The sequence below is a fragment of the Pan troglodytes genome, chromosome 7, assembly GCF_028858775.2.
Source record: "Pan troglodytes isolate AG18354 chromosome 7, NHGRI_mPanTro3-v2.0_pri, whole genome shotgun sequence".
Lineage (NCBI taxonomy): Eukaryota > Metazoa > Chordata > Mammalia > Primates > Hominidae > Pan > Pan troglodytes.
This window is the reverse complement of record NC_072405.2, coordinates 107,650,884-107,671,482: the sequence shown is the minus strand read 5'-3', so window position 1 is coordinate 107,671,482 and position 20,599 is coordinate 107,650,884. Positions and strand designations below refer to the sequence as shown.

The following is a 20,599-nucleotide window of genomic DNA, read 5'->3' as shown; positions in this document are numbered from 1 at the left end:
ATTTTAAGGGTAAATCATGTCAAACATCTCTCCTGGTGACTAGACTTACTCTCAATGGCTTAAATTGCAGTCAGAATAAAATCCAAATTTCTTATGAGAACTTGCAAGGCCCCAAATGCACGGGCCTTTCCTTACTTACCTCTCTGATGATTTTTCTACTATTTTCCCCACACCATGATCCTCCAGCCACAATGTCCTTTTCTCTGTTTCTTGAACTTCCAAACTCATTGCCACCTCAGGTATGATGCTCCCTATATTTGGAAGTCTCTTCCCCAGAACTTTGCTTACCTAGCTCCTTCACATCCTTCTGGAATCAGCAAAAATGTCATCTCCTTAGAACAACCTTCCTTTATCAGCATCCTTCCCCATGCCCTGTTATTCACCATCCCACTTAATGTGTTCTGTTTTCCTCATCACTCTATCTGAAATCATTTTTATTTGTTTCTGTGTTTATTCTATGCCTCCTTTTGCTAGAATGAAAGGCAAAGATTTTGTCATTTTCATTACATGGTGTCTGGAACAGTGAGCCTGGATATAATAGATGCTTATTAAAGTTTTATGGAATGGCCGGACGCGGACGTGGTGGCTCACACCTGTAATCCCAGCACATTGTGGGGCCAAGACGGGAGGACCGCTTGAGGCCAGGAGTTCAAGACCAGCCTGGTCAGCATAGTGAGACCCTATCTCATTAAAAACTATTTATGGAATGGATGAATGATTATTAGCTGTTGTCTAACAAGCATGTATTATGCACCTGGCACTGAGCTAGGTGTGCATCTCCACTATTGGGCAATCATCAGGGGATCCAGACCCACCTAGTGGTACCTCCAGCTACACGAGTTCCTTGTATGGATAGGATGTTTGAACTCACCATGAGGCCAGTGTCAGTTTGAAGGCAAAGGGCACTTAGATAAAAGATTTGAATCTGTACAATTATAACACAGCTTCCCCAACTGTTGATGACACCCCATTGTTGACAAAATAAAAGTAGACTTCTCCACCAGATTGCCATCACTCTTTGCAGACTGGCCACAGTCTCTTCTGCAACCACTCCCTCCTTGTCCCTGCACCCCATCTCTAACCACGCCGGACTTCCCCGAACATACCGTCAATCTTCCTCCGCTTATGCTGTTTCCCTGATCTCAAGGATTCCTTCTCCATTTCCCCACCTCATGAAATCATAGACTCATCCTTTCAGAGCTACCTCAAATGTCACCTCCCTTATAAAAACTCCTTTGCTTTTTTCCCTCCGTAGTCAAAATTAATCACTTTTGTAAGCTATTCCAACACTTTGTTCATCCTGCTGGTGTAACATGACAGTACATTACAACCCATTAGAGCTCTTATTTTGCATCTATCTCCCATAATGCCTAGCAGAGGACTTGGCATAGAGTATTGAGTTTGCTAGGGCTGTGATAACTATGTGGCTTAAAAAACAGAAATTTTGGTCTCACTGTTTCTGGAGGCTAGAAGGCTGAGATCAAGGTGTTGGCAGGGCTGTTTCCTCTGGAGGACCATTAGACGGAATCTGTCCTGCTCCCCTTTCCTGGCTTCTGGTAGTTTGCTGCAACCTTTGGCATCCTTGGCTTGTGGAAATATCACCTCAATTTCCGTCTTTATCTCCACGTGGTGCTCTCCCTGTGTGTGTGTCTGTCTCTGTTCAAATGTTTCCTTTTTATAAGGACCAGGCCGGGTGTGGTGGCTCACGCCTGTAATCCCAGCACTTTGGGGGGCCGAGGTGGGTGGATCATCGGAGGTCAGGAGTTGGAGACCAGCCTGGCCAACACGGCAAAACCCTGTCTATACTAAAAATACAAAAAAATTAGCCTAGTATGGTGGTGGGTGCCTGTAATCCCAGCTACTTGGGAGGCTGAGGCAGGAGAATCGCTTGAACCCAGGGGGTGGAGGTCGCAGTGAACCGAGATCACGCCATTCCATTGCAATCTAGCCTGGACAACAAGAGCGAAACTCTGACTCAATATCTATATCTATATCTATATCTATATCTATATCTATATCTATATCTATATCTCAATATATCTATCTATATCTATATATATCAATATATATCATGTATATATATGATTATCTCTATATCTATCTATCTATCTATCTATATATCTACACCAGTCATGGATTAGGGCCTGCCATAATAACTCCATTTTAACTTGATTACCTCAATAAAGACCCTATCTCCAAATAAGGGCACATTCTAAGGGTACTGGGAGGTTAACACATCAATATATCTTTTGTTTGGGGGCACAGTTCAAATAATAACGACTATTTTCCCAAAAAGGATTCATTAATGAGTCGATATGAACTGGAGTCCTTTTGGGAAGAAAAGCATCCATCTGTCTTCTGTCTTCTTCTCTGGGTTGCATTTCCTGAGGGCAAGACCTGTGTCTCCTGAAGAAAAGTGGTACAGCATGTAGTTGCTCAGTAAGTGAACAATTGACTGTAAATACTTATTCAGATACCACTTTTCTTCAAGAGAAACCTGGCATGGCAGGGAAGCGCCAAAGGCTCTATAAGGATGGAATTCATGTGGCGGTAAGTAAGTTCATGCAAAGCAATCTCATGTTTTGTGTCGCATTTCTCAGCATAGTGACAGTAAGATAAATTATGTTTTGCATCCAATGAAAACACCTACATCAGTCAGGTATTGGGGCCAGGCAAAGGTAATAATAGCTAACATACATTCTCTCAGTTAACTCTCATGAGAGCCCTCTGAGGTAGTTACAGGTATCAGTCCCATTTTATTGGGTAAAGAAGCAAGATAGGTACGAGAGAGAGATTTTGGGTGGCCCAAGGTCACACAGCTGGTAGGTGGTGGAGCCAGGATTTGGCTCAGTTCTGATACCAAAGCCAATGTTCTTTTTTTTTAATTATACTTTAAGTTCTAGGGTACATGTGCACAACGTGCAGGTTTGTTACATATGTGTACATGTGCCATGCTGGTGTGCTGCACCCATTAACTCGTCATTTACATTAGGTATATCTCCTAATGCTATCCCCCCACCCTCCCCCCACCCCACGACAGGTCCTGGTGTGTGATGTTCCCCATCCTGTGTCCAAGCGTTCTCATTGTTCAATTCCCACCTATAAGTGAGAACATCCAGTGTTTGGCTTTCTATCCTTGAGATAGTTTGCTGAGAATGATGGTTTCCAGCTTCTTCCATGTCCTTACAAAGGACATGAACTCATTCTTTTTTATGGCTGCATAGTATTCCATGATGTATATGTGCCACATTTTCTTAATCCAGTCTATCACTGATGGACATTTGGGTTGGTTCCAAGTCTTTGCTATTGTGAATAGTGCCGCAATAAACATACGTGTTCATGTGTCTTTATAGCAGCATGATTTATAATCCTTTGGGTATATACCCAGTAATAGGATGGCTGGGTCAAATGGAATTTCTAGTTCTAGATCCTTGAGGAATTGCCACACTGTCTTCCACACTGGTTGAACTAGTGTGGTTGAACTTTTACACCAACAGTGTAAAAGTGTTTCTATTTCTCCACATCCTCTCCAGCACCTGTTGTTTCCTGACTTTTTAATGATCACCATTCTAACTGGTGTGAGATGGTATCTCATTGTGGTTTTGATTTGCATTTCTCTGATGACCAGTGATGATGAGCATTTTTTCATGTGTTTTTTGGCTGCAGAAATGTCTTCTTTTGAGAAGTGTCTTTTCATATCCTTCGCCCACTTTTTGATGGGGTTGTTTGATTTTTTCTTGTAAATTTGTTTAAGTTCTTTATAGATTCTGGATATTAGCCCTTTGTCAGATGAGTAGATTGTAAAAACTTTCTCCCATTCTGTAGGTTGCCTGTTCACTCTGGTGGTAGATTCTTTTGCTGTGAAGAAGCTCTTTAGTTTAATTAGATCCCATTTGTCAATTTTAAGCTAATGTTCTTAGTTCCCATTATACTCTGCCTTTCTGCTTGTATTATGAGCTACGTTTTGGGAACCTGGGCTCACAAGTTGGAATACGCTTTGAAGGTCATCTCAATACCCTCTTCAATGCAGGAGACCCTACTCTAACCTCCAGAACCAATGGTGAGCCTGCAGTATTTTCAGGCTTTAATTTTACTTTCTATAAAATGAAGAAGTTGGGCTCTATAGCTCCTACACCAACTTAATAACTCTGTGATCATGCAAAAATCCCAGGAAATGCATTCCTCCAAGAGGTGTGGTTGCAAATTCTAATTATAAGAAAAAATCTTTCTTATAGTGAATCAATATGTATCCCCCTGCAGCTTCTATCCTTTTCTCCTTGTTTGGCCCCTCTGAAGCAACAGAGAGAATAGTCTACTCCATCCATATGACAGCTCTTTATAGACAACAGCCTTTCTTCTTTTGACACCATCTCCAAACATTTTCCCAGATTAATTTTCTTCCTCTGGGCAAACTCCGTGTTGTCAAATAAATATATCTTTAAAAAAATGAACTAGAAGGTCTGAAAAAATTGAGTAGCTTAGTGTCTGCTACATGCAAAATCAAAGCAGTGGACTTCATTCTTTCTCCTGTTTGGATGCTGTTTCTTCTGCAGAGCATCATGGAGGGAAATGAAGCTAGCCGATAATACTAGGGCTGTGGGAAGAGTGAGTCAACCACAGGTGTTTTGGCATGCAGGAGCTCTGCCATTTTTCAGGTGCTTGCTAGAGCTCAGCCCACCAGAACTTTTCAAACCCACTGCAATGGACTGAGTGTATGTGTCCTGCTGCCAAATCCTATGTTGGAATCCTAATCCCCAGTGTGATGGTTTTAGGAGATGGGGCCTTTGGGAAGTAATTAGATCATGAGGGTGAAGCACTCATGAATGGGATTAGCACCCTTATGAGGGCCTCTTTTTATAAAACAGACCATTTTCAAGCTGGAAGAGATCCCTCACCAGAACCCTGCCATGCTGGCATCCTGATCTCAGACTTCCAGCCTCCAGAACTGTGAGAAATATATTTATGTTGTTTGTAAGCTACCCGTCTATGGTACTTTGTTATAGCAGCTGAAACAGACCAAGACACCCGCCTACTTCCTCATCCATTTCTAGCATTGACTCAGGCTTGCTCATAGGTTCACCTTTATCTCATCACTTATTTAGTTAAGTCCAATCATTGTATTTCTTTAGAATGTCTGGGGTGGGGGAGGTGTTTGCCTTCCTACTGCCACCTCTCCTGGCCCGTCCCTGATACAGAGGTGCCTGGCTTTCCACTGCAGGCCCCATCCTCTCCCATTCCTATCCACCCCATTTACTGTTGGCAGAGTAATTCTTCTGCAACATAGCCTCCTCTTGCAACTCCTTAATCACCTGCCACCTTCTTTCTCTGCCCGTTGGCCTATGGCCAGGGCCTCTGTCCAACAGAGCCACCTTCACAGTGGACTCCACACTTACAGGTCTCATCTCAGTCTCTGTCATGATGAGAATGACTCCTTTTTCTTAGTTTATATCTAAAGAACCGACACAGAGAATTTCCTAAAAAAAAGTTTGTTATTAAATTAATATGAACTCTTCCTTTTGTGAGCAGTAAATACCCATCTGGTTCCTGACACTGAGGGAAGGACTTATTTGTGTTCTTCTCCAGAAGTCAAAAGGACCAAGTCTGGCTGGACTGCTCTGGTTTTGAGCACAATTCCCTTGCTCATTAAAACATTTTGAGATGTTTGAGTTTGTAATTAAAGAAAACACCTCCTCCCAAATTAATCCCAAAGAAATTCATCCAATTTTAGCGACTCAGAGGAAGATATTATGGATCCTAACATCTGACAAATACCAATTCCAGATGGTGAGAATGAAAGAATATTAAAAGTAAAAAAGCCTGGTAATTAAATGGACAGGTGGATGACATGATGGCTTTGGGTTTCTGGATGAGTCCCAGATGGAGGATAAGGATCCACTCCAGCTGTGTAGCAGGGCGCGGCATCCCCAGGAATGACACTTAGAGTTTCCACTTATCTGCAAGTCAGTTCTGTGAGAAAGATATTAGATTCACTTCTCTTTCCAATAGCAGATGTGTTTTTAAAATGTCTTTGGTTGGGTCCAGTTCCTTATTTTCTCACTGAGAGTTTATTCCACAATGATATCCCATGAGTGCAAGGAGCATCGGAGATTAGGACTCCCAAAAGCATACTCCTGAATTACTTCCTGCCATTGCAAGCCATTCTCAAGGCCTGGGCCCCAGGTCCCCTTTTTGGGGCCCAGCTTGGAAAGGAGTGAAGGCTTACAGCTGGGGACCATGGATAACAACTTAGTCCATAAGGCCATGGATTTCCTGGAAGTAAGAGTGTTGGCTTGTGCTTCTCAGCACTTCAGGCAGCACTGCACCCTCTCTTTTCCTTCTATGGATGACAGACATTCCCATCTCTTGCAAAAACTTTAGCAAGCTCTTGAGGGTAAGAGGGAAGCTTGGCGTAGATGCATGACATAGAGAAACTGCTACAGGAAGCGCCATCTCATCTGAATGGTATTTTGGGCTTGAACAAAGCATAACTGTTAAGACTTTTAATTACCAAAACAAAGTCTTAAATACAGATGCTGAATAAGTGGGATCAGAGGGTCATGCAAGGACCATTACAGAGAGTGATTTCAGTGGAGTGTTTGTAATTCATAGATTCATCTGATGAACAGTTATTAAGACTCATATGTGCCAGGCATGTGGCTTAGTGCTGGAAATACGCAAATGGGAAGAATTCAGTAATTGTTGAATTGCATGTGTGCGTGCATACACACACACACACAGCATTCCCATTCACATAATCTTCTTTCAACACCTGGAGATTGTTGGTTTGAAGCACCAGCTGTAGCTGCTTGCATTTACTTTGGCTACCTGATTTCCTCATTTACTTTTTACCCCTGATTTAATTTGATGTTGCCATTACGTAAGAGAAGCTTGGATGTTGGGAGAGAGGTGGAAAGAGGAATATGTATTTGGTGTAAGACGTTTGTGTGTACATCTGAGCTGTTGATTTAATGAGATGACATCCAGGTCTGCAAATTGAATGAGAAAGGGGAGAGAAGGGATTTACACACTGGCTGGATAATTACAGATTTGTTTAACTGTCACTAGGATTCCATTTCATGGTTTTGTTTTTATCATTAAAATTATTTCACCACTGGGTTAAAACCTTATATCTTAAGTGTCACCCAGAAGCATAGTTTTGTGATTGAGTTCTTCTGGAAAGCTTTTGAAACATAAGGTTTACCAAGGAAATAATAAAATATGGGCACAATAAATACAGGGTGCAAAGTGAAGGTGGTTGATTAACGTGTAAAGATTATTGAAGTGTGCAGTGAAATATGGGGTAATCTGGTAGACATGGTTTATTGGTAAAAATTTTAAAACACAGGGTATTTTAAAATAAATAAAACCCAACTTTGACTAGTGTATGCACTTTCAGTAACAGAATACATAATCTTGAAAAAATATTGGAGTCCCTTTTGAGGTACAATGGTTTAGCACCGATTTTTCATTTTAAATTAGTGTTTACTCTCAGCCAGAGAAAACTCCCAGATGTGTTTTTCATTAGGCCATGCATTTAATTAGAAGTCATAATTATAGAGCACTTTGCAATGTGCAATGTGTTATTCCTCATAGATGAACCTATACTAATATTAATAACTATCATTCATTAAGGGTTTGTCTTGTACCTGGCCCTGTGGTAAGCACTTCACGAACTCATTTAATTCTCAGAAAAACCCTGTGGCTATTTTTATGTGCATTTTACAAATTAGAAGCCTGCTACCAAATGAAGTTAATAAGTACCTTGCCCAGGGTTATGGAGAGGCAGAGCTGGAATCTCTGCCTCTTGGTCTGTTCTGTCTGACTCCAAAGCATAAGCCCTTAATCACTGCACTGACCCTGGATGTATTTGAGTGGGGAACTGTTTGTACAGGGCTCCATCTGCTTAGCTTTGTCCTGCATATTAACAGGGTGTGTGGTTGGAAAGAATGCCTGGGCACTTTGTCTTCTCTAGCAACAAGCACAACCAGCACCTCAGTTTCGTGCTCTGTAAAATGGGGATTATAATTCCTATTACTTACAGGGTTGTTGTGAGTTTTCAATGAGATAACACATATGAAAAATGTTATAACTTGGAAGGAGTCATGTAAATATGAATACCAATTATGTTATTTTTACTATGACAATATTTATCTGTCAATCCTCACAAATTCTGTGGATATAGTTACTCCTGTATTGGAGGCAGAGTGTCTAGCTGGCTTTTTAAAGTTTAAAAAACAGAAATGTGCTTAGGAGTAAAATCCTTTTGCTAATCCTCCACTTTCCCCCTGCAGATCAAATGGGAATACCCATGTCTCCCTGGAGATGGAGAGGTTTGTTTAACTGAAAAATGACTTGGCTTCTGAAAAGTGTTCTTTCCTTCTTCATAAATATTTAAAAGCTCTATTGTCATTGGAAGAACTTTCTTTGCACGTTCACCACTGCATCCACTCCCATATTTTTCCTTTCCATTCTTTTTTCCCCCTAGTAACCCCAAAGCTTTTAAAGAGAAACTTTGGGATTTTTTTTTTTTTCCTAAAAGGGATATTTATGTTATTCCAAAATGTCAGATGAGTCACTGCAGTTGGAAGAGGGCCATTTAAGATAGTGGATGCTGAACTGCTGAATAAATAATAGTTGACATGCCCAGAGCAATTTCTCTTAGCATGTGTAGACCTAAGAAGAGCCTTCGTTCAAAGACAGAGTTGCTCAGGCTTTCATGGTTCAGAAGCAGCAGATAAGGTATAAAGTACATATACTCGGAACCAATCCACGATATGAAAGAACCATCTGGAGAAGTTTCTGAAAATTCATTTCCACTTAGTAAATATTTGCTGAGGGCCAAACACACAGAAAGAGCTATGTTAGGGACTAAAGGGGTACAAACATGAGTAAGATGCAGAGCTTGTTTGCAAGATGTTTTTATATTATTGGGAAGGAAAAGAATACAAGTAAGCACAACATAAGCAGAATAACACACATGTCTAACAGCGATACAACGTGTTGGATTAAGAAGGGGGGCTAGATCACCTCCTGTTGGGGAAAAGAAAAGAGACTTCATGAAGAAGTTGGGACACTGGGAACAAACAGTGGTCCAGCTTGGCTAGAGAGTTGGGTGACTGTAGGAAAATAATGCAAAATAGGATGAAAAGATGAGTCATTCAGGTGACATTGCAGGCAGTCTTCAATATTAGGCCCATGAAGGAGACTCAGTGAGGAGCTGGTCCCTGGAATTATCCCATTTTTCACATCTACTGCAGGTACTTATGTAGGGTTATAATAAACCTACATCTTTTGTGGGGTACCTTGGGTGGATTTCTTGTACAAAATGAGCATGACTAAAGCTAACCTCCTTCCTTTGTTATTTTTCCCTCCGTTTATTATATCTGCTCTTCCCCAGGGCTTGATATCAGAGCTGTGGGTGTGTGATAATTGGCTACAGCTATTGATGGCAAAGGGATTCCTTGCTCAGCCCATTTGAAATCTTTTAATCTGGATTGCACAATCCTGTAATGATTGGAATGGATCAGGGCAGGGAGGAGGGTCCTTAAGTTATTGGTTCTCAACCCTGGCTGCATGTTAGAATCACTTAGGAAGGTTTTAAAAATTCTGATCCTTTGGCCCCATCTCAGGATAACTGAATTAGAATCCTTGAAGTTGGGATTAGACATTAGTTTTAATTAGTTTTTAATTTTTAGGAAATTCCTCTGGTGATTCCAATGTACTATGAGAGTTAGGAACCACTGCTTAGATAATTTCTGTCAGGAAACAAAAAAGTCCACCTGTCAAATAGCCTAACATTTCCCTTTTTGATATCTTTTTCCTGAAGTCAGGGTAAAACTCAAAGTTTGATTTCTCAGTGTAAGTTCCCATTCAAGCATTATCTATAAGTAACAGCCAGCACCCTTGCTAGAGAGAACAACAGAGATCGCATATTTGCCTAACATAGGAACCAAGGCCGGCTAGTATCAGGATTGTGATTTTTGACAAATTGACCCCTGCCTTTTGTTCTACAACATTGTCTTACGAGACAATGACTTCAGAATCCACAGTGTAACCAGCACTTCTTTCTCTGGACACATAATGTTGATATGGCAAGTGGGATTGCTGATCCCAGCTGTTACAGGAAAGGGGTCCTGATCCACACTAAGAGAGGGTTCCTGGAACTTACACAAGAAAGAATTCAGGGCAAGTCTGCAGTGCAAAGCAAAAGCAAGATTATTAAGAAAGTAAAGTGGTGAAAGAATAGCTACTGCATAGAGAGAGTACGGTGTTCCCGAAAGTAAGAGGAGGAACACGTCCGTTCTAGGTACAATGCTTGTATATATAGGATAAAAAAAGATCATGGGGAGATGTGCTGTGCTACAAGGGTTTGTGATAAAGGATTTATTTTCGTAATTACTATATTTTGCAAGAATCAATATTATTATCTTTACGGCAAAATTAGGAATGCCTTTGCCTGGGTCTGTTTAGTAAACATTATCAATTTGTTCCTTTAACCGTAAACATCTAGAGGCTAAGAATACCTTTCTGGGAATGCAGCCCAGCCAGCCCCAGCCTCATTTTCGTAACCCGCACTCAAGATGGAGTCACTTTGTTTTGAACGCCTCTGACACAGCTACTTGAAATAGATTTTTTTCTGCCAAAGAGAGTTTTACTTAGCAGCCTTCAAGATAATGTCAGACTCCTTGCATAGGGTTTTTCTGGTTCAAGTCCCTCAAAACAAGAAGTCTGGTTTCTAAGAGCTTTATGTTTTGCCTTGAATTATCTGGATAATTCCTTCAAGCACTTCATTCTGTAAATAGACTTTTCCCTGGGTTAAGAAATCCATATTCAAAAATACGGAGCACCGTATTTTATGTCTATGCTGCTCCCCAGAGTTATAAATTGAAGGGAGTACCCTTCACAAATACCAGCCCAAAGTCAATACCAATCTGGTCCAAAGTCACAGATTGTTTTGACTTCACAGTTGTCATGTGGGAAATTACCTTGATAAACTAGTAGCCTGAAAGTAATTTATCAGGCAAGCTATAGTAGCCTGAAAAGTACATTATCAGGCAAGCTAGAATAAAAACTACACTTCCCAGACTTCCCTGCAGCCAGGTCTGGCTATGTCACTAAGTATGGGCCAATGGGATATAAGTAGAAATGAAATGTAACATTTCACCAATCTCAGAAGGAAGGAATATATTTTCTCTCTCCCCTTCCTGCTGGCTGGAATGAGGACTTAATGAAAAGTCATCTGGGGTCATGTGGTTGAGGGCAACTTTCATGTGAGAGAGAAATATATTTCTATCTTGTTTATACCAGTGTTATTTTGCATTGCTGTCACACACAACTGAACTCATATTTGAACTCATACACCATCCCTCAGAGTCTTAAGTACCATTACAAAAATATTCGGTAGGCACTTGTCCCCAGGAAGGGAAGTTGGGAAGAAAACTTAATTTGCAACACAATGATTTAATCAACAACATTTTGTTGAAAGTAGCCTGATTTGAGTTTATCATATGGCCAAGGAGAAATGGATCACCCGAAAATCAAATATTCCAGAGGGGTCACTGAACCATAGGTGTGCGCTATGTCAGCCTCTGACATATTGGAAAACTCGGCTAAGTAGAAGAAAGAAACACAGCAGAAACAAACTCCATTCCAATGAGAAGAACAAAATGTTAGCCACACTCTTCCAAAAAGGAGACATCCCCATGTTTCATGCACAATTCACGGGGAATCATTTATTTAAAATAAGTCTATTTGTTCAACCTGTCTCCCACGACAAAAAAAGGTTGCATTTCTGAATTACGTGCATGAGTTGCTTTGCTAAAGTCATAAATTCAAAGGAGAGAGCAAAATGTGAAAGATGTTAAAATCTAGGGAGCACTTTTGGCTGAGACGGTGAGCCCCATACCATTCCTTATCGAGTTCGGCCACCATTTGTCTCTGTATGAGCTCCCTAAGCAATGATACTTCTGGATATCTGTGGAGAGGAGGGGCTCAACTCTATATTTCATAAGGTTCACTTCATTTTTCCTCAGCCCCAGAGAAGGCAGTCTAGCATATAGCATGTTTGGGAAAGAAACTAATGAGCTGTCAGGAAGGGCAGATTAGAAGCAATTTACTGAGTAGTCAGTATCTTAAGCCATGTTCTTGTCAAGTTGGTGAACTTTTCTGCCTCTCAGTTCTTCCTAGGAACTCATGTATTACCCTCAGGGCATTGCATCCTGTCAACCCACTTGGGTCATCTAATGCATTCACACTGGTTCCAGTTTTCTTGGCACATAAGAACTGAAAACACACTTGATGTATGTACATATTTCTTCCTATTGAGCCACCCTTCTTGCCTCGGTTCCAGTGCAGACTCAGACATTTCAAGAGCACAAGGTTTAACAAAACATATGGCACCAAGTTACATGAAATGTGGTGTTTAATTCCACCCAGAACTGTTTTTGGTGATATAGTGTGCAGTTTTAAAATAATATTTTAGCACAAAAAATGTAAATGTTCTTGTAAGTGTCACATCTTTCCCAAGTGCTTTGGTTGATTCATCGTTAAGTGAAAAGCCTTAATTATATTGCTGTTACTCATTAATAGCTGAAGTGCAGGATAAGTGGGGATATTCAGTCTCAGAGCTTTCTGAGTGCTGACTTAATGAGACGACTCATAGACATCGGGGAAAAACATGTCCCACAAGGAGATACGATGATGGATTTGCTGATTTATTTGGTGCTATAACCAATATTCAGGAAAGGATGTAGCACTTTTTAGGGAAAGTAATTGCTGGGATTGAAGTGTCGTGTTCTTACAGGTCACAGAGTTTCTTTCAGATCTGCCAGGATTCTCTAGGCATTCTCATAGGCTCCTGATATCAGCTTCTCCCTGAAACTGTGAACCTCTATCCAGGATATATTGTTAGGGTCCTTTCCTCTGAAGACTGTAAGGAAAGAGGGGGCTGCAGGTTCTGAGAGGGAAAAATGAGAACCAGTTGGCTGTGAAGGCAAGGAGGACAAGGTCTGAGGGCCAAAGGAAGAATGAATCAAGAGAAAAAGCAACTTAACATATGGGTACACAATAGGCTGGCGGAGGTGAGAGCAATTTGTAGCTCAAGAGCCAGACAAATCACCCCAAGGCAATTGTGGGTACCAGGGCCTACCAGGGAAGGGCCCTAATGGGCAGAGGCAAAAAGCTGAGCTTTGTCCCTTTAGCTATTTTAGTCTCCCTGGGATGGCCTGCTTAGAGTGGATAAGGAGAAGTGGTCCAAAAAGCTCACATTGATTGACAAAGCTAACATTGCCTCATTTAATCCTCACAAATTAGTTTTCAAGGCAGGTATTATTATCTGTACTCTTCCCAGAGAAACTAGGAAGTTAAGTAACTTGACAGAAGTTACTCAGTCAGAAGTGATAAGATATGGATTCATTTCTTCATTCATTCATTCATTCATCCTGTAGTTGGGGTCTATAAGTTTACAAGCGATTACTTGTATGTGCAGAGGAATATGTAGGTTCTTTGTTTTCTGTAACTCAGGCCCCCTCACTGATGTTCTGTGGCACAGGGGTGCAATTGAGTTGCAGGGGTGCAGAGACCTTGATGTCCTCTGCCTCTTGGAACCTGGGTAGGGTTGGGAGTCCCTAGCCAGTTGTCTTGACTGCTTTCCTTTATGCTCTATACAGGTATTATCATTTTCCATCTGTGCTACCATGTGAAAAAGGTTGGGAAACTCTACTGGAAACTGACCTCGCTCTTGGGACCCACCCTGCCAGGCAAAAGGGGTATGTACATCCGCTTCCCAGTTGATATGATGATGACTTCTCTGTCTTTTCCAGTTTAAACTGCCTTTTTCAAGTTAGCTCATTGCCTTCCACAGAAATGCTTGAATTTTCAAAATTTCTTTCCTTCCCCCTTTTTCATTCCGGGCTGGCTCCCAGTGTATGGGCGTGCAGTTCTTCGGCTTGTGTTTTCTAGATCCTTGCTGGCTTTACTGGAAGGGTCTTGGCCTGCTTGACTGAGTATACCAGCTCTGTCCTTCTTGATTTCACTGTTGGTGTCACTGGTCCTGTCTGGCTTTGGGTCCCATGCTGGGATCAGCAGTCGCTGGCTTTGGACCTTGCTTTTGTCTCCAGTCTCAAGGTTCCTGCTCTTGATGGGCTTGCCTTCCTCATCTCAGGCCTCCTTAGTCCTCATTCCTCCCTCCACCTCTGTGTCCCCAACCAGGGCACATGGGAACTTCTAGACTGTCTGAATATAGTGCACCAGTAATGAGAAACCACCAGTGCCAGCTCAGGCTGTCTGTCTAGACTTTTCTCTGTATTGCCCCGAGGCAACTGAGTGCAGCCAACTGAGTGCAGCCCTGAGTGCACTCAACTGAGTCCAGCCAACTGAGTGCAGCCCTGGGCCCTGCACATTGGAGGCCATTCCTTATCTGTTCCTCTGGCTGCACCCCTTCCTTCTAGTGAGGAGTCCACGGGGCCAAGAGTTTGTGCTCTTTTCTTAGACCACCCTTCGGGTAGTCAGGACTCTGAAATTCCTGTGTAAACGTCCCTGAGGCTGCATCCAGAACCTTGCATGCCATCTCCCGGGCTACCACTGTATATCTATCTGGTCCCCAGGATGGCCAGGGAGCAACAGTTTAGTGGGTTTGTGGACATTTGGGTGGCCCCCAGTGTGGTGCAGAATGGAGCCAAGAGTGGGAAGAAAACTGGAGTTAGGGCTGGGCATGGTGACTCACGCCTGTAATCCCAGTACGCTGGGAGGCTGAGGTGGTGGATCACTTGAGACCAGGAGTTCAAGACCAGCCTGGCCAACATGGTGAAACCCTGTCTCTACTAAAAATGCAAAAATTAGCTGGGCATGGTGGTGCGTGCCTGTAATCCCAGCTACTCAGGTGGCTGAGGCAGGAGAATCCCTTGAACATGGGAGGCAGAGGTTGCAGTGAGCTGAGATTGCGCCACTGCACTCCAGCCTGGGCAACAGAGTGAGATTCTGTCTCAAAAAAGAAAGCAAAACCCAAACAACACTGGAGTTAGGTCAGAAGGTCAGAGGAGGTGACCTCTTTTCCAGGTGCCACATCTGCTCCTCCCTCTGCCAAGGTGCACATCTGCAAGTGTGCCAAACTGGGTGTGATGCTGTGCAGGACCTGGGGCTTCTGCAGAAGCATGCAGCAGCCCCCACCCAACTGTGTCATGAAATCTGGCCGCTGGTCCTGGTGCCCTCTGGTTTTTCCATGTGTGTCTGCATGTTTCTACTACAATCAGCAAGGCCCTCTCCCTGCCCTGGGATTTTTGCCTGGTGGTTTTTGGGTATGGTGATGATAGCAGTGCTGGGAGTGGGGAAGTGACTAAGATGTGTCTGACTTCTTGTTTCTCCTTGTTCTTGTTTTCTCTCTGCACACTAAAAACCTCTCTAATAGAGCTTGAAATTCTTCTTAGAGTGATTTCTAGCTTACTGTGGTTCCAAGTAAAACTCCCCAGACTTCAAAATTTCATTTTTGGTATCTAAAGGAAGTTGTGTGGAATCCTGCTTTCTTCAAAATCTGACATCTAGCAGTTCTGCTGTAGCAATTTGACAAAGCTACAATATCCAAGTACATGATTAGCTGGTTCATTTTATTGAACAAGGTATAGATTTATTTGGTTGCCTTCAAATTCATGTGTTAAATCACCTGTAAGGCTGGGAGCAGGGACACACACCTGTAATCCCAGCATTTTGGGAGGCCAAGGTGGGGAAATTGTTGAGTTCAGGAGTTCGAGACCAGCCTGGACAACCTGGCGAAACCCAGTCTGTACAAAAAATACAAACATTAGCTCGGTGTGGTGGTGAGTGCCTGTAGTCCCAGTCACTTGGGAGGCTGAGGTGGGAGGATCACTTGATCCTGGGAGGTGGAGGCTGCAGTGAGCTGATATCAAGCCACTGCACTCCAGGCTAGGCGACAGAGCAAGACCCTGTCTCGAAAAAAAAAAATCACCTGTAGATACTCATCATGTGCAGTGGATCCACATGTGGATTTAGAATGACAGGAAACAACAGCAACAAAAGAAACCCCACAGGTCCTCCTCCATAGATAGTTTGAGAAGCATTGATCAAGAGGACCCATAGCTTAGAGCCCAAAAGCTTATCAAAGACCATCTTTTCTAGATGGTATCTACCACCTCCCTAAAGGGTAGGTACATTGTTCTCCCAAGGCCACTGAATTCATAAGATATGAAAATACTTTCATATACCAATTAATCCAACAACTATCACTGTGCACTAACTATATTCTAGTTACTTCTGCTATTTAAACTCAGATCTATGCTATTTCAAAGGCTATGCTTATTCCCCTAAACTGGATCTCCTCTGCATGTCAGGTCTACTGAAATTCCCACCATTTGTCTCACAACTTTGGCTTTATTGATATTTCCTTCTAATCTTCCACTTTTTATTTCCCTTGACCATTTTCTCCCCCTGATTGCCTCATCTGTTCTTGATCTAATTGCTGGTTTATTCCCTGGCTTGGTCAGGGTCTGTATGGACCAGGGGCCTTTGGGATGCTGGAGGGCACAAAACACCCATGAGTAGCTAAATCTCCTTTGTTGTTTCTGGGGCCTGTCATGGCACAATCAGCATTGGACTTTGGCTTTCTTTTTTTTTTTATTATACTTTAAGTTTTAGCGTACATGTGCACAACGTGCAGGTTTGTTACATATGTATACATGTGCCATGTTGGTGTGCTGCACCCAGTAACTCGTCATTTAACATTAGGTATATCTCCAAATGATATCCCTCCCCCCTCCCCCCACCCCACAACAGGCCCCGGTGTGTGATGTTCCCCTTCCTGTGTCCAGGTGTTCTCATTGTTCAATTCCCAACTATGAGTGAGAACATGCGGTGTTTGGTTTTTTGTCCTTGCGATAGTTTGCTGAAAATGATGGTTTCCAGCTTCATCCATGTCCTTATAAAGGACATGAACTCATCATTTTTTATGGCTGCATAGTATTCCATGATGTATATGTGCCACATTTTCTTAACCCAGTCTATCATTGGTGGACATTTGGGTTCCAAGTCTTTGCTATTGTGAATAGTGCCGCAATAAACATACGTGTGCATGTGTCCTTATAGCAGCATGATTTATAGTCCTTTGGGTATATACTCAGTAATGGGATGGCTGGGTCAAATGGTATTTCTGGTTCTAGATCTCTGAGGAATCGCCACACTGACTTCCACAATGGTTGAACTAGTTTACAGTCCCACCAACAGTGTAAGTGTTCCTATTTCTCCACATCCTCTCCAGCACCTGTTGTTTCCTGACTTTTTAATGATAGCCATTCTAACTGGTGTGAGATGGTATCTCATTGTGGTTTTGATTTGCGTTTCTCTGATGGCCAGTGATGATGAGCATTTTTTCATGTGTCTTTTGGCTGCATAAATGTCTTCTTTTGAGAAGTGTCTGTTGCTATCCTTTGCCCACTTTTTGATGGGGTTGTTTGTTTTATTGACTTCGGCTTTCTTAAAGGCTGGTGAAGCTGCACTCCAATATTCCAAGTCATTCTAATGATGATAATCCCTATGCCCAGATCACTTGGCTGAGCACCTGGCGCAAAAGCCACTCCAGGCTTAATCCGTACATATCCTTTAGGATCCTGTGCAGGTTTGTGTACTCCAGGAAATATTCCCTAGCCCCTGGATAATTTGGGTGTGGACCCACAGCCCTGTAGTTTAGAGGTAAAAGTCTGTAGCACCATAGAATCCCAGACATTCTGTGCTTGCTCAGAGCACAGTGAAGCAGCGGGTCTGACTGTGGTTTCCATCTCAGCAATATCATTCTTTCCTGGAAGCTGTCAGAAATGCAAATTCTCAGCACCAAGACCTGCTGAATCAGAAAGGGTGAAGTTGGAGCCCTGAAATCTGTAACTTAACAAGACCTCCAGGGGATTCTGGTTTTCATTAACATTTGAGAACCACTCTGCAGAGAAATAATCTTACCTGTTAGACTATCAGCTCCCCAAAGTCAGGGATGATAAGCCCGATTGGTCTTTGTGCCCCCAGTATCTAAAAGAGTTCCTGTGTATGTGCCTGGCTTATGACAGATAAAGGTGTGGATTTGCTGCTTTATTGATAATTTTATGACCAGATTCCCATGAAGGCCCCCATTCTGGCTCCCAGTAACAACGCTTTTCCTGTCACCTGGAGAGTGTCTGGGAAAACAATAGCAGAATGAGAATAAAGGACCTCTTTATAATAAGTGTGCCAGCCGAAGCCCAGCAGAAAACTGGTAAAGTCTGGGTTAGATCATGCAGTTTTGGCTCAGAGCCTATATGGGGGATATCTTTTAGTGACCCCCATTTCAGACCGTGGTTCATACTACCCTCTGCCTGTGGTGTGGAGGAAGGACATTTAGGAGAGAAAGAGGCTGCCAGTTGGTCTGCAAACAGGCCCTGGTTTAACCTATCACCAAGTTAAATCTGCATGTAAGGGTGCTGTAGAAAAGGAAGGTGGGGGATGCTGCTCTTCTGGGGCCCTGAGCCATCTTTCCTACCCAGCCACATGGACTCAAAAAGAATGATAGGAAGCTGGGTGCAGTGACTCATGCCTGTAATCCCAGCACTTTGGGAGGCTGAGGTAGGCAGATCACTTGAGGCTGGAAGTTCAAGACCAGCCTGGGCAATAGAGTGAGACCCCATCTTTTTTTTTTCTTTTTTTCTTTCTTTCTTTCTTTCTTTCTCTTTCTTTCTTTCTTTCTTTCTTTCTTTCTTTCTTTCTTTCTTTCTCTTTCTTTCTTTCTTTCTCTTTATTTCTTTCTTTCTCTCTCTCTTTCTCTTTCTTTCTTTCTTTCTTCTTCTTTCTTTCTTTCTTTCTTTCCAATGATAGGAGCAGTGCTGATGAGAATACGAGCTAACACTTGTGGACTATTATGTGCCAGACATTGTTCTAAATGGAGCAGAAACAATGACCCAGGTGCCAGTTTTCCAGATGAGAAAACTGAGGCTCGAGGAATATATTGTCAAGCTCATAAAACTGGTAAGTGGTAGAGCCAGAAGCAGGAGTCTCACTATGTTGCTCGGGCTGGTCTCAAACTCCTGGGTTTAAGTGATCCAACCACCTTGGCCTCCCAAAATGCTGGGATTACAGGCATGAGTCAAGTCAAGTCCCAGCCCAGAGCCTGATCTCATAACTACTTTGCTAAACTGCTTCTCCATAGAGAGAGAAGTACAGAAGGGCCCTAGGGGATGTTTAGGGGCAGGTAGGTGGGAGTGTGGCAGGGACAGAGAAGGACAGGTGGGGACACACACAGTGAGAGAATGACTCCTGGGCCTTGTTGGGCCCCAGAGCCTCCTTGTCTACTCAGCCTCTTGGTCTTGAAAAGAGTGAGGCTGGCTAGTGTGTCCTGCAGGGCCAGGCCCTCCTAGGCTTCATGAGCACATGAAGGCCAGAAGTAGGACCTAACAGAGAGGGGAACAAGGGAGGCTAAGGGCTTCTGCTTTTAAGGCATTGAATGCCCCCTTCCCTCATCCAGATAATAAGCATGGCCCAGTGAATGTCTTCTGGCCGAACTAATCAGGCTAGAAGATCCACCTTCCCTTTGGAGTGTGATGAGGGGAGCTGGGAGGGAGGGAGGTGGGCAGAGGTGGGCATGGCTTGATGGAACCATGCTGCATGGCACCCTATCCTTCCCTAAACCACAGAGAGGTGGGGAAGGGGAGGCAGGAGAGAAGGAAGGCTCTTGGCATAAGGGGTGTCTCAGCATTGGGAGTGGGCTGGGGAGTGAAGCCTATGCCTGAGTCAATCGGGAAGTAAATTGAGAAGAAAAGATAGAAAAGGGGTTCTTTACCCAATTCACATTTGGGCAGCCTCAGAACTTCCTTTAAAAAGGGAGATGAGAGTGAATTGGGTAGAGATGATAAATCAACAAACAAGAAAGTTAAGCCATCATCACTGTTTTCTTGCAAAGGTTTTTCAATATTGTAAAAACTTTTTTTTTCTTTTCAATAAAACCACCAGCTTTGGAGTTTCTCTTTGCGTTAAAGGTACATCATTTTTCCTGGAGTGATTAATTGAAAAAGAATTAACTTAGTTCACTTACCGATGTCCCATCTGAAATAAGGGAGGTTATAGAAAACAGAGTTGGCTTATGATATATATATTTCCCCCTAAACCAAGCATCTCAAAGATACTGAAATTGACAGAGATTCTTCTTCTTATGTTACAAATGAGGAAACAGACTCAAGGAGACTGAGCGCCTGCCCATGGGTGATCAGTCAGCTGTCAGAGGCAGGATTAGGTCTCAATTCTCTTCTTGCTGTTCTGGCCAGTGTGCACGCTCTTGGGTATTCATGCAGCACAATTTTCACCTGTGCTTTCAAGGCAAGTGACCTGTTTCTAAGTAGGCTCATCACAGAGAGGCTTTTAATGGATTTACCTCATTTTTAAAGGGAAGAGTTCATTTCTTCTCCTCCCAAGATACATATGATGGATGAAATTATTATCTCATCAGCTTAATTATCTTTTCACTTCGGAGTACAGGGAACTAGCCACACAGGCTTTCACTGAAAAAAAAAAGAAAGCCTTGCAGTGGTGAGGACCTCTCACTATCCCTGGAGGGGGCGCAATGCAGCCCTGCAGAAGTGGC

The 20,599-nt window shown here is 42.8% G+C and overlaps 1 long non-coding RNA gene across 2 annotated transcripts in view; it reads left to right on the top strand.

Moving 5' to 3' along the window:
• The window catches only part of LOC134810683 (uncharacterized), a 364,401-nt gene that overhangs the window by 133,302 nt on the left and 210,500 nt on the right, over window positions 1–20,599 (top strand). For both annotated transcript variants that reach the window (XR_010159288.1, XR_010159287.1), the window contains exon 2: window positions 13,668–13,766. This is a non-coding gene — a long non-coding RNA (uncharacterized LOC134810683). The remainder of the gene's footprint in view (window positions 1–13,667; window positions 13,767–20,599) is intronic.